This window comes from Thermobia domestica, chromosome 15 (genome assembly GCF_964235325.1).
Source record: "Thermobia domestica chromosome 15, izTheDome1.hap1.1, whole genome shotgun sequence".
NCBI classification, from domain to species: Eukaryota; Metazoa; Arthropoda; class Insecta; order Zygentoma; family Lepismatidae; genus Thermobia; species Thermobia domestica.
In genome coordinates, this window is record NC_137468.1 from 173,757,141 (window position 1) to 173,770,045 (window position 12,905).

General features: G+C 37.2%; 1 protein-coding gene across 1 annotated transcript in view; it reads right to left on the bottom strand.

Moving 5' to 3' along the window:
* The window catches only part of LOC145671370 (DNA ligase 3-like), a 965,078-nt gene extending 960,065 nt beyond the window's left edge, over positions 1-5,013 (bottom strand). The window contains exon 1 of the mRNA XM_081740441.1: positions 4,874-5,013. The gene's annotated coding sequence lies outside the window, so the exon portion shown is untranslated. The remainder of the gene's footprint in view (positions 1-4,873) is intronic.
* Positions 5,014-12,905: the final 7,892 nt, after the last annotated feature.

The window sequence follows — 12,905 nt, forward strand, 5'->3', positions numbered from 1 at the left end:
GAAAAGTGATAAATAAGGGATTCTCATCGTAATTGTGGGCAACAAATATGGAATATTTCATCGACAGAAACCAATCTCTATGGGCAGAAAGTAGACCAATGACTCCTCAATGATATTGATATCAGTGTTAATTGTCAAATTTTCTAACTGGAAAATGCATGCTAGTGCAGAAGTAACTAGTGATACTCAAAAACCAAGCTCCAAGAGCTGTAAATTTTGTTCTGATACTTTCTATACACAAAGGACATAATTAAGGGGAAAAAAAGTAAAATAATATGAGAAATAACCAACTTCGAAAACGTTCTGCACAAATTGTCTGGAGAATAAAGTTCTAATATCCTTACTTTCATTATAATATGATGACACAAAGGAATTACGTAAATACTAAAACCTTACGATAAAATGTACTTGATTTGATGAACATTTTTAAATGTCTCTTTTAATTAAGAAAAATAGTTATTCGTCAACTACTTGGTAAACGTAGAAGATGGAAATTTATGGGTAGTTTAGTCACATATTGAAGAAAATGTGACATACAATAGTTCCATATTTCATTTGCTTATTGTTTAATTTTAATTTTGTAATTAGTAGAGAGCGGATTTTAAGGTGCAGCACCTTTTCTAAAACTGTAGTTGTTATAACAACCAAAATGCAAAATGTGTATATCCGGGCATAAAACGAACTGAAATGAACCCACTTTGTTGCACCTTTTACATGAATGTTGCACCTTTTTTTTGTTAGATTCATAAAATGTCCCCTTTTCTTATTTCTTTTAGCCTTCAGCACCTTTATTGCCCCTTTTTTGTCTATTCTTTAAAAAAAAATTGGACAGAACAATATGTTTTATTTTCAATCTAGTTTACATATAACATTCCATAAATTTAGACGCAATCTTAAAGGATTTGCTAGGGATAAATTTGAACTGAATTTGCGAAACGATCCGGACATGAAAACTTTTGCAACGTCAACTGAACTTCCTGTCCATGCGCTTACAAGATGTGTACCACTGGTTTCCGTTGATATGGAGCGAAGTTTCTCCACAAGGATCTCCTGAGTTCCAAGCGACAGAAACTAACATTTGAAAATATAGAAATATTGTGCATAATCAAGTATAACCAGTTTCTGAAGACCCAGTAGTATGTGGCGGTTTCTCAAGCCACAATATTGCTAAATTAAAGTTTTCTTTTTTTTTTTTTTTTAATACCGAGTTGGTTTTAACCACAATTTTAGTTCAAGAATGTTGAATGTTGTACAAGTTTGGGATTAAATAAAACAATTTTGCAATTTGTGTCCAATGCTTAAAGCCAAGACTTTAACAATATTTGTCGGTGTAATGAATAAAGAATGTTTATATAACACTTAATAGCACTTAATAAAGAAATCCTATTAGCTCCTTTTTTGTACCGTTTTGAATGATTTTTCAGTCCCTTTTATTTTTTTTTCCTGCCACATTTTCGCACCTTAAAATCCGGTCAACGTGGGAAATTCAAGACCAAATGGGAATTTGTGCCTCTCAAGAAGGGATTTTATAATGTGTCAGGTTAGCAACAATGATTCCTGTTCTCTCAATTTCTTCAACTTGTAGATTTCTAATCTGTTTTGAAAACGTTTAGTTCCATAAATCATCTGAAATGACGCAGTTAATTACCAGATTTGTCACAGATTTGTCATGTAATATACTGTTATATGAATCTTATAGTAAAATTTAAATTTATATCCTTTTCTTAAAACCTGTTTTACCACAGAACCCCATTTACAGAAGGTTGTATTTTTTTCTCAATCAGGATGATAAGATAAAGTGACTCATCATTTTCTACCGACTTGAACTCCAAAGATTCCAACTTCAACTGGATTGTGTGAAAGCTTCATTAAACACACACCTTATTGTGCCAAAATGAAATATTGTTTTACGAAGGTATCGAGGAATATACCCATGTCTGAACAACGATACCCAAACCTTCACTTCGATGGACTCTTTGAGGCGGGAATAGGAAACAAGATTGGCCTTAAGAAACTTGGCGTCACACTTCGTCGAAGTCTCTGGAATGCTGCTGTAAACAACCGGAGTCGAGGCAGGAAATTTTCGTAAAGCTAGGTATTTCAGGTTCTCAAGTCTAGCCATGGTAACGCGTAAAATGAATAGTACTACGATTTGTTATGGCAGACGAGATTATGTATATAATTCTATCATTTTAATCAATCATCGATTTCTAAAATCTACTTTCACAAAAAAAAAAAAATGCATGGTTAGATAAGAGGTAGTGGCAATCCTGTTCTCTCATCAACGAGCACTGTTTCTTCACTAAAGAGCTCTGTAGCTGATAAGGGAATAGAGGTCTGCTCGGGTCTACAAAGAATAAATTACTTCGGGCTCGGGCCGGGCTCATCCCATATACTTTTATTTTTAAATGTACAGCCATATTTCTCGGGGCCTTTTCGGGCCTAACTTTGTAAACATACTGTACAATGATTCTATCGGACCGTTCTTTCTGGAAAACTTTTAAAACAGATCTAAATTTGTAACTTGAAACTCCCTCACTCAAAATCTGATTATCATTGTGCAATTGAGATTTGAGAGTAAAGCTAACTGAGTAATGAAGACAAAAGACAAAAGTAACATATAAATATGCTTAGTTTATTTGTGAGTGAAGGTTTGAGCAGCTAGATAATGGAATTCATTCTTTTTCTTCACAGCAATCGACAATGACTGCTTTGACGACTATCTGAATGAGTTTAGTGCACATCCATTTGCACAAGAATCTGCACACATTGGCATTTTGTTTTAAATATTGGGAGTATTCATATTTCCATTTCATGAGACTTTATACAAAATGAAATGAAATTAAATTAAATATTTAGTTTAACGTCCCACGATTATGCACCGAGACAAAGACCACATTGCCACGTTAAATGAATTTTGTAGCTGTCATAAAAATAACCTTGCAACCCGATCTTTCTATTTACTGTTTAGATGTTACACCTTCCTGAAAGCAAGAAAAGTATCTCCACCCATGCAGCACTGCACTCTAGTGGATAAATAGTGAACCTTCTCATTAAAAACGTATATTTGATGATTTTTAAATTTGCGTACGTGTTATTACGGTTTTTGTCGAAAACCAGGCGGACGACCAATTTCGGAATAAATGCCTTTTTCCTGAAAGATGAGAGCGTGAATATAAGTAATTTGTGTCAGTGCACAGCATATTGAAATGAATTTAGAATGGTACTGAAAGTATTGTATGTGTAACTATTTACTGAAGCGGAAGGCGACGGGGCCTTTGTTTAGCATAAGGGGTCCAGCTCTTTTTTCCAAAAAAAATACAATTTTGGTAATTTCTGTTCACATTAGTTTAGTTTAGATTAGGTTAGGTTAAGTTAGTTTATGTTATGTTAGTGTAAGGGTCCAACATAATTTTGCCAAAAAAGAGAATGTCCCTTATTTCTACTAATATTAGGTTGATTTAGGTTAGTTCAAGTTACCTTAGGTTGATTTAAGTTAGGTTAGGTTATATTTGGTTACGTTATGTTACGTCCAAGTACTCGCAACATCCATTTCTCCTGTAAATTTTGTATTTTTACGTGCTTCTGGATCCCTTCTGCTAAACATACTCCGGCGACAGAATACAAGGAGGCTTGTGTATAGCCCGCTCCCCCCAGTTCTTTGTCACCGGAACTGGAAGAGTCACTACTACTGCTGCTGCTGCTGCTACAACTACCATTACTGCTAGTACTACTACTACTACTACTACTACTACTATTATTACTGCTACTACTACAACTACTACTGCTACTGCTAGTACTACTACTAATGCTACTACTATTACTACTACTACTACTACTACTACTACTACTAACACTACTTATATCGAGAACAGAACCCAACCAACCCCTGCGGGGCTTCTAACCCGTTCCTACTACTACTACTACTACTACTACTACTTATACTAAAACCTCCTTACCACAAGATTTACATCTTAAATCTTTATAACATGCGATTCCGATTCATTATGAACTAATATGAATCGTTAGAATCACTATGATTCGTTAAAAATCACTGGGGGGAGCGGGCTATACTCAATCCTACAAGAATATAATTGGGTAGAAATAAGCGACTGGAATTTCTGGTTCGTACGTTTAGTAACCTAACCTAACCTGAAAATGTAAGAAAACTGTCAAAATTTGGTAGAACCAACTTGAAAGCTCTAACCTAACATAAAAATGCAAGAAACCTGTCAAAGTTTGATATTACCGTCTGCTCGATTAATGACTGACATGAGACAAGAAAAGAAAAATGGAGAACTTACGAAGATATTATTTCCACAAAGTAATTCGAGTATCGCTGTAATATAAATTTTAGTACATATTTTTAATCTGTACGAATCTATCTACATTTGAACTCCTATAGGTAATAGTATACATGAGAACGTCGTGATCTGCGTTTCTTCTGTGTTCTATTACCACTTCTACATGAAACACCATAAATTTTCTACGTAGTACAATAGTAAGAAGTATCCATGTGCACAAGACATGCGATATGCGTTAAATTCCCCCCCCCCCCCTTACACACACATAGTCATAGATAAAGTACAAGGGCACTACACATGCAGATATGTAGTACAGGTACGTTCTGTTTTTTTTTTGGTATCAGTCGATAAGTAAATCAAAGTCGCTTTGTTACCCCCTTGGTAAGTTCGTAGATACTCAATGAATAATCCCTGAAAGTATGAGCATCCAGCTCCTTCGGGAACTGACGCGGCTTTACGTATACTATATCCCTCCTATAAATTAACAATGTAAATCCTCGTATGACAAAGCATTTTCTTTATAGGCTTTCCGACTTTAATAATTTTTTGTGGTACAAACGTATACATACCTTTCTAACGATGAGGACAACATATTTACAGGATATTCTTCATTTTAAACAGCCATCTTCAAATTGAAAATTATACAACTTGTAGTTTTATTTAACAATATTTATAGCTTCTCGAATTCATCTTGAGACCACTAGAAATATATGAAAACTAAAAGAAAATATTCAAACATTCAGGGAATCTAAAAACAGGGAGTTGATATGTTCAATCTTTTAAGTATCTAATTCTACAGGATGTCCACAAAGTTTCGTTACACTTGAAAATAAGTAACATAAACCACTAAACGTACGTATACAAATACACAGAAAGAACTGAATGACATGAACAAAAATGCTTTTGAGAAGTTGAGTTGATTTTGATTTTAGTTTAGCGTCCCTTTCAGCAGCGAGGCTATATGAGACGTGGACCTACCGATTAACGTGGAATCCGAACCACATGAGCTCCCGCCAGGAATCGAACCCGGGTCTCCCACGCCAAAGGCGCGTACGCTAACCGCTTAGCCACGAAGAAGCTCCGCTTTTGAGAAGTTTTATTGAGATATGAAACATTAAGTGTCGAGAGGATCAGTCTGTCGACCGTCGTTCTCATGAAACAGGAAGATACGCCGCCAGGTTCTGTCAAGGATGTTATAAAATAGAGGATCTGCCCATATGTATCTTCATCCTATTAAATCAATGAAGCAAAAAAAAAAAAAAAAAAAAAAAACAACAACCGAGCATTGTCAAGTCTGATTGGCTACTCTCGTTTCTTGCATCGTCTGATTGGCTACTTTCGTTTCCGCCATAATTGTTGGCTGAAAACATTGCTACCTCATTGGGCAGAATGGGCAGAGTAGGGGTGGCGAAACTGTGACGTATGGATTCAAGATTTTGTTCTAAGAGCAGATCCTATATTTTATAACATCCTTGGGTTCTGTGCGATATTTTGCGGAGCATTTCAGTTGTCACATGAGTGAAGGCTTGTTTCACAGCTTCTATAAGCTCGGTAGTGGTATCGTAACGGTTTAGTGCAACGATGTACTTTATGAACCCCCATAGAGCATTATCACAGGTAGTGAGGTCTCTCTCCTGTGTGGGTTTTCTCATGTACTCAACCACTTGCAATAACACGTTCTTCAATACTGCAACTGGAAGTATCAACCAACGTTCACATAGTCTGATTCAATGGAAAACATTACATTAGCATTTATAAAGGAGTAATGGGAAAACTTACATTAGCATTTTTTATCAAGGAGTAACGGGAAAACATTACATTAGCATTTATCAAGGGGTAAGGGGAAAAAGTTACATTAGCATTTATCAAGGGGTAACGGGAAAACTTACATTAGCATTTATCAAGGGGTAACGGGAAAAAGTTACATTAGCATTTATCAAAGGGTAACGGGACCTTATACCCAGTATAGTATGTTGCTACAATTTACTTTTCAAATTTATAGTAATATGACAGTATAAAACAGGCAGAACTACCTCAAATATCAAATCACTAAGTAACGAAAAACAAGACAAGACCTTTCTTCCGTGCAGGTTTCCTTCTGGCACACCATCCGTAATAACTGTTGAAAAATTGCAATTCTTTCACTAATTTCCTTCTTATTGTCTGCTAAATGATGCACTGAGCGATATGAAAATATCTCACCTGACATAAATAAAATTCAAGGGAGCCATCAGAAGTAATTGTTGAAAGATTACAATTCTTTTATGATTTGTGTGTAAATACGGCTTCCGGATGTATGATAAAATGTATGGATGTATGAAAAACTCAGGGCCGGATTACGGGAGGGTTTAGGGGGGTTATAGCCCCGGGCCTCCACCCCCGGGCACCACCCAATCGGAATATCACTTGAGGTTGCAAATATTTTACTTGGGGAACAGCAAAGTGTTGAAGCATATCTAAGAACACATTTCCTGTTATGATTTGCTCCATGAAAAAGAAGGGACCTATAACTGCATTATGTCTTAAAGCACACCAAACATTCAATTTGGGACTGTCTCTAGAATGTTCTATGTACGCACGCGGATTCTCAGATCCCCATATCCTAACATTGTGTCTGTTAACACAGCCAGACAAGTAAAAAGTTGCCTCATCAGAACCCCTAATATGAGGATAGGCACCTAAATTGAGACCCCCACCTATTTTGTGAAGCAAGAGCTGCAATCTAGTGGAAGCGAGCTAAAACAGAAGAAAATAGCCCACCACAGCACCGGAAGTCACGTGAGCTAGTTATGTGGAGAGTTGTTAGTACAGTGGAGGCTGGAAGAAATTGTGCCCCTACAAAGTTTTTTTTTTTTTTTTTTTTTTTTTATTTAACGTGCACATATCAGACGCTGAAAATGGATAGGGTAAATTGATATTCATTCTATCTTTACTTTCTTATATACAAGTGAATATGCGTATTGCAATATGTAATGAGTTACCATGGGTTTCTTCCACTTACATTTGAGATGGCGTTAGTCATTTGTATATCGGTCGAATGTCTTATTATGAGACCCTTAACGGGTTCAGTATATAAGACCGGTCTCATAATGTGACCCGTATAGGAATATTGGGTCTTATATTAGGAGCTCATTTGTATCGACATTTCCGTATTCACAAAGTAGTCTCTTAGACTTAGTCCTGTACATAGAGCCAGTGATTTCGTTGGCATTGTACTGTCATTTTGGATACATTTCTCATCATTTGGTACATATTCGCACATTAAAAGAAGCGTTCAAAAAGCGTTACAGTTTATGTGCACAAAAAGTGTAAAATTTTACAGTGTGTATATTCTAAAATTGAAGAAAGTGAGTTAGATTAAAAGTGTAACGTTTTATATTTTTGTACCATCACAGGATTTGGCTTAAAGACAGTGTTGAATAGTGAATTAATAAAATAACTTTTTTTAAGAGTACACAAAAAGCCGGGGTCTCTTATTAGGTACCCCTCATAAAAATGGCCGTGTAGCAACTTTTGTCACATTTTTCAATATAATTTCTTATTATTATATTTTTATGTATTCCAACAGTTTGTATCATAAATTAGGCATTCCACAGAATATATTAAAGTAACAACAGTGTTTCTTCATGCTATAATTAACCAGTATATATCATCGTAACTTTTAGGGTCTCATAATCGGAGTATTTGCCCTATATATATAAATGATTGAAAATGATCGATACTAGTGTCGAATCCATAAATTTTGGGGTCGCTGAGTCGAACAGTAACACTTTCGATCCCGTTTAAATCCAAATTCATCCTTTTATGTCCAAAAAGAAAGTATTCTACCCGTGCGAAGAACGGATATCCTGCCAGTAAAAATAATTTTGAAACTCTCTGTATTTGATAATCATATTTTGAGTGAGATATCAAATGTTATTTCCTGTAGGAGTGTTTGATTTCTAAGTTGAAACGTAGATTCAAAACCGTATATCGTACTGAATTGTTAAATTCGATAAATAAATAGGCCCTATAGTATGTAGCATTTGTTACGCAAGTTTGTAGTCAAGCTAAGCTATTTTCAGCAAGAAACCGTAAAATAAATGTTCTATTATTATTATTATTATTATTATTATTATTATTATTATTATTATTATTATTATTATTGCTATCATAGGCGCCGACTTGAAGAAAATATTGTGGGATCCAAACAATGAATAAATAGCCCTATATTATCATCATATTCAACCGTTTTCAATTAACTGCTTAATGAAGGCCCCCTCCCTCCCCCAATCTCGATATAATATTCCGCTGCAAAATTCACACTGCATTGATCTTCACTTGTCAGATCAGTGTTGCCAGAATGTTGGTTGAAGATTCAACAACATTCTAAAAACCGCCTTTTCTATCGAATAAGAAGGCTGTAAGGATGGCCACGAGCGACTTCGAGCGAGTTTTCTTTGGAACTCGACTCGACTCGAAACAGACATATTTAAGCTCGACTCGAGAACTCAACTCGAAAAATTTCCTCCAACACGATTCGAATTCAGGTCGAGTTTCGAGTCGAGTCGAGCCAGAACGACCAAAATGGAGCTAAATTTTGTGCAGTTTCAAGTACCCTCTTGAACTATCCTACATAGACAGTGTAATTATTATCAATGATACTACTGCCACTACAACTTATTATTATTATTATTATTATTATTATTATTATTATTATTATTATTATTATTATTATTATTATTATTATTATTATTATTATAACTCCTGTGTAAACATAAAAGTTAGGTGGTTTCTATCTGAATACTAAAAACTAATTTACTGCCTACCTCGGTAGTCGTGAAGTCTAGGAGGCATGGGCATCGTTCACGAGATTCTGGATTTGAGTTCCGGAGAAGCAAGGATTTTGCTCCAGCCAAAAATTGTTAAAAGTTATAGGGCGCTGGCCAAACATGTTCAAATCTGCTCGGCTCGGGCTTAGGGTTATCAGCCTGGGTGAGCCGATCTAAGCCGATGGCCTACCCAAACCGAGCCGAACAGAGCTGATGGCTCAGTTGAGGCGAATCGATGACTCATCCCAACCATGCCGCCTCGAGCATTTCACTCCGTTGAGCCGAACCGAGCAAGTTTACATCACTACCCGGGTTGAGCTTTTGTTTGGGCTCAAAAAATCGACCGTGCGGTCTCAGCCTTGATGGTAAGAACTAAAGTATATACTTAAATTGGTCCTATCGATATTTGAGGCTTCGTTATAAAATCCTGAGGCCTCGTTATAAAACGAGATGCAAGCAGTGTTCCCTCTCGTAAGCGAACACTAAAAGTATTCAACTTTATCGCTTACATTTCTCATGGCTTTCGCTTTCCAGTCTAATCATGCCATGATTTTAAAACTAGTTAAAACGAGTTGAACGAGCGAGCCATTTATCAAACTCTACTCGACTCGAAACTCGACCTATAAAACAGTGACACGGTTCAGAACTGGAGCAGGGGCGTCATTTAGGGGGGGCAAGGAGGGGCATTTGCCCCCCCGAGTTTGAAATTTATATAGATTTTATCAATAGAATAGTAGTAAGTCAGTGAAAAACGCGAAATTTTACTTATATCAAGGGCTCTTGTCCCCCAAGCCAAATCTGACATGACGCTACTGAACTCGAGTCGAGAAAATTACGTTTGACTCGACTCGAATTCTAGTCGAATCGAGTTTTAGCTCTACTCGTGCTCATCCCTAGAAGGCTGTTCCTAACTTTGAATTAAAGCAAGGACAAAGTTTACGACAGAAATTCTTGCTCCTCTTTGTTAATTCTTCCTCGGCCAGATTGTATTGGAGGGGCTCACCTCGAAATATTGGGGGGGGGGAGTGTCCTGCCCCCAAAGTCGGCGTCTATGATTATTATTATTATTTGATCGATTGGTCTGTTCTTAATATTTGTCACTAATTCTACGTTTTCAAGCGAAACTATTTCATATTTATTTCAGACTAGCCTGTTATCTGTAAGTATTGAGAAGTAAAACATATCGCTATTCTGTACGAAATACTAAATACTGGTGTGTCAACTGAAAATCTAAAACTAAGATTGATTTCACACAGAATATTGCGAGAAATAGAGACAAACATGAATTGAAGAGAATGGGAAACTATGATAAAGAGATTTAAATTTCATTACGTGTTCTCATAACGTGTATAAAGACTGTACTTGAGATATGAAGCAAGTTAACTGAAACTGTTAGGAAAGCTGAACATGGAAAAGGCATTTGCAACATTGTGTTCCTTGTGGCAGTTGAAGTAAAGCTCGAATGCTCTGACTCTTCTTGACTTATTTTCATCATCATAGGTATTCTGTCATTATTGGCACGTCACTTGCAGCTAGTGAGAAGTTTCCATGCTCCACGATCTTCCACTAACCTCTTCATCTTCACGTACGATTTTTCTGTTTAGATATCGTCCATTAATTGTAATCTCCTTCGCCTCTTCCTCTTTTTCCTGCCACCATACCCTCTAGCACGTCCCTCATGATTAGTGCTCTCAACGGGTCGGGTCGGGTCGGGTTGAAGACCGACCCGACCCGACCCGACTGACCCGAACCGTGATCCGATCTGATTGACCTGACCCCATAACCCGACCCGAGATGACCCGGTTGACCCGACCCGACAACCCGACCCGAATAACCCGCCCCGAGCTGACCCGAATGACCCGACCCGAGTAGCCTGACCCGACAACCCGACCCGAGCTGACCCGACTGACCCGACCCGAGGTTACCCGACCCGACCCGATTCGAACTGACCCGCTCCAAGTCGGGTCGGGTCGGGTCACGGGTCGGGTCGGGTCAACCCGACTCGTTTGAGAGCACTATGATCACGACACTGGGTGAACGCCAAAATGCACTCACATTGGGAATTAAAACGGGACCACGTGTACCGAAGTCTTACACGTTAACCACTAGCTAGATCAAGACATTAGATATGCATCTTAATGAATATTTGGCACTTTTGAGGTTTAGTTATTTCTTTTTATAACTGATACCAATGTCCGACGTGGGAGAATTTTTTTTCTTGCTTTAGTTCTATGTGACGAAATTTTTCTTTAAGGTCAGTGTTCTCACCTGCTCGGACGGCAGGGGTCTTCTCGGAAGGCAGTAGCAAGAGTATCTTGGCGGAGACAAAAGGAAATCGTTTAGCAATGATAAGGGTTGAGGAAACAGGAGAACAACTGTGATTTTTTCCAACCCTTCAACTTTCATTCCAAAATAGGTTCCTATGATTCCGTGACCCGTGCCACTTTGAGTTTTCTTTCTCGGTAATTAAAACGTATTTTGCAGTATATATAGTTGCACGTAATTTATAATATGAATTTTGTAATTTAAAATTTAAAAATACAGTATGATAATTAATTATAAAGTACTAATTTTATTTCATCACTTTCAGCCCAACAAATGAATTCAAACAATTCGCTCCCTGGGTCTTGGTCATCAATACTGCGTCTTATCCTTTGTCTTGCAGTCAAGTCTTGGTCCTGCATGTCATAGTCTTGGTTATCTTTCATGCTATACAAGAGCCAAGAATGCTCGCCTCATCGGTACAAATGAAGACCAAATGTGATTTTGACTATGGTCTTCCATACTATAAGGAAAGCAAGAAAATACACTCATCGCTACTTGGTGATCACCAAAACAAGGCCAAGAGGAAGATTACTATGCACTTCGTCTTGCATATCCAATCTTTACCTTGTTCTTGTATCGGTGTCCTTGGGCTTGGTGAAATAAAATGAAATATTCAGTTTAAGGTCCCTCGATTCTGCACCGAGGCTAAGGAATATCGTGACTATGAGAAATGAATGAAATGGTGGAATGAAGAAAGTGGGAGGAAACAGGAGAACCCCGAGAAAACCCACTACACGGCTTTTTTCCACCACAAAGCCCACTTAGCACAAGCTGGGATCGAACCATGGACACCATCAGTGGCGGAGCCAAGGGAGGGCCAAGGGGGACCAGCCCCCCTTGCTCAAATTCTTGCACCCCCTAGTGTCCCCCCTCACACAGATGATGCTATTATAGGTCGACAAACGGTGAGTTGCCAGTGGCTACAAGTGAAACTACTTCCAAACATCTCTCGACAACAAAGTTACGAACTGCAGAATAACGTTGCGTTCCGAATAAAATAGCTCCACTCGTTTTAGTTTGTAGTACGGGAAGATCTAATTCACGGAAATCTGTGGGATGCTTGCATTGACCTCGCCACCTGGACATTCATTTTAACCTCTGTCCATTATCTAGTTATCTCCTTTGTTTTTGACAAACAACCAGAAAAATAGAAAATCAGTCGGCATTCTCATTCGCTTCAATGTTGAAAGTCATACTAAAATATGATATGCATACTTGCAAATAACATACACTGCAGTAAAACATTACACTTGTGTTGGACGAAAAAAGTCTTCGTACACTAAATAATTGAATTCCATTGATTATGGCGACATAGAACAAATGCATAGCATCCATTAAATAATTTGGTATTATTATTATTATTATTATTATTATTATTATTATTATTATTATTATTATTATTATTATTATTATTATTATTATTATTATTATTATTATGAGTTTATCTACCAAACAACTATTTATT